The following is a 2,131-nucleotide window of genomic DNA, read 5'->3' as shown; positions in this document are numbered from 1 at the left end:
ATTGCTTTTTGGTACATCAGGATGTCAAAACGAAAGAAAATAGGAGACAATTTTCGCCCTTTCGTTTTGTTGACATCCTGAAGTTACACCATTTCGTTTTGTTGACATCCTGAGGTTGCACAATTTCGTCTTGGATGCCATTCTCCAGTACTAGTGTAGAGACAAAAATATCCAATCAGCTGTTCAAATAACACCACCTTGTATAGATGCGCCTTGGTTATACATATAATGAGCTAGACTTTTATGATTAATAAAAAATTAATAAATCTTAAATTAACAAAAGAATTAAGCCGAAACTGGTAAAAATCTCGCACACCTATATTTTTGTAAAGAAAGTTTAACAACAGTAAGAAAAGTACTGACTAGGTTTAAAGAAAAAATCTTCGTATTAAATTTATATATGTATTATAAAAAAACTTTATTTAAATAAATGAATTAAACTAAATGGGAGTCTTACAATTTCAAAGAAATGTAGCATTGTTTTGCCAGGGAACCGATCCACTAGCTGAATTAACATGGTCTGTCAATATTTTCCGTATATATTTTCCATAATCTGAAACTCTTCCGCGGTAGGTGTTTAGTCCATCTTGATTGAAAGTGCATTCTTGTTGCTGTATTGCTTCCCATTCTCCCGGCACCCAATTTACGGTACTGTCTTCAAACACAGAGAACACATTAGGATTATATGTACGCTGACATTTATTTATAAGAAAATTATGCAGCAGGCGACATGCCGAAACAATCACTTGCACGCGATCAGGTCTGCAAAGTAACACTTTTCGAAGGCAAAGCCATCTCGCACTTAAGATGCCAAACGCGTTTTCAATGCACCGCCTTGCCCTACTCAGCCTGTAATTAAAAATTTTTTGCTCTGTCGAAAGATGCGTCGTACTATAAGGCTTTATTATGCGCTTGCTTGTCTCCTACGATAAAGTACGGTATTTTTTGCAATCGATAAATGCATCGGGAGGGAATGGGCAGGTGTCATTAAGAATACTCGCACCAAATTTAGAATTTCTAATAATATTAGAGTCGCCTTCACTTCCATAAGCGCCTACATCCAAATACGTAAATTTGTAATCAGCATCGCAGGTAGCCATCAAGACAATGGAATGAAATCCCTACAACAACAAAAATCAAAGTTCGTATTACTTTTTAATATAACCGATACAAATAATGTAATCTTACTTTGTAGTTATAAAATATACTTCCACTTTTTGGAGGTGCTTTGATACTGACGTGTTTGCTGTCTATAGCACCAACGCAATTCGGAAAATTCCACTGCTTTCTAAAGCCATCAGCTATATCCACCAGACTTTGTTCCGTCCACTCTGGCACCTCCTTTTTTAATACGGTGCAAATTGCTTCACAAACGCACGTGACGATCCTGCCAAAATGCTGTTTGCTGATACGATAGCAGGACGCAAGATGACGCTGCAAATCCCCCGAAGCTAAGTATCTGAAAAAAAGTGTTTCAAAAAACAAAACCAGTTAGAAATGGACTTTGCGCAAAATGTATGTAAGTATACTCTAGTACTATTGCCAGTTTGGCTTTGCTGGAGATAAAATCGTTTGGTCTGCAGTGGCGTTTCGGAAGCAGATGCGGCTCCACCATCTCAAAAAGTTCGTCAAAAATTTCTGGTGGCATACGGAAATTTTCAAAGAGCCTCGGTGAATTTCGCAAGTTTTCGAAATCGGTGATGAATCTTCCCTTATCATTCCTTTCCTTGAGGTATGGTCTCACCCAATACCTCGCCTTCTTACGCGTTCTTCTCTGCACATCATTAAGTTTAACCTAGAATATACATATAATAAAATATTTTATTTAAAAATTTTAATTTGTTAAAATATTGTGTAAAACGGATTGTGTTCCGGAATGTATCGGATAGTGAGGATGGTACAAAAAATTATGTGGGCATGGCACCTCCTACCTTTCCGTCTTGAAAGGACAAATAGTAAATAATTAAATGACCCATTGTTTTTTTTTCTCGACTCGTACAAGTCTCAATCAAGGAACTTTCATAAAAACAGGGAAAAAATCAGTACATAATACTGCGGCAAGAGAAAGGATAATTATTTCTATAGGATTTTGATCCTGAACATGTTCAAGGGCCGAACGCAAGGGTTTTGA

The 2,131-nt window shown here is 36.8% G+C and overlaps 1 pseudogene; it reads right to left on the bottom strand.

Annotated features, from left to right (window-relative positions):
• Positions 1-515: 515 nt before the first annotated feature.
• On the bottom strand, positions 516-1,955 carry LOC118750071 (annotated as a pseudogene).
• Between the last annotated feature and the right edge of the window lie 176 nt (positions 1,956-2,131).

This window comes from Rhagoletis pomonella, unplaced genomic scaffold (genome assembly GCF_013731165.1).
Source record: "Rhagoletis pomonella isolate Grant_MI unplaced genomic scaffold, Rhpom_1.0 Rhpom_scaffold_00128, whole genome shotgun sequence".
NCBI classification, from domain to species: Eukaryota; Metazoa; Arthropoda; class Insecta; order Diptera; family Tephritidae; genus Rhagoletis; species Rhagoletis pomonella.
The sequence above is the reverse complement of the archived record's forward strand: the minus strand, read 5'-3'. Positions and strand labels throughout refer to the sequence as shown.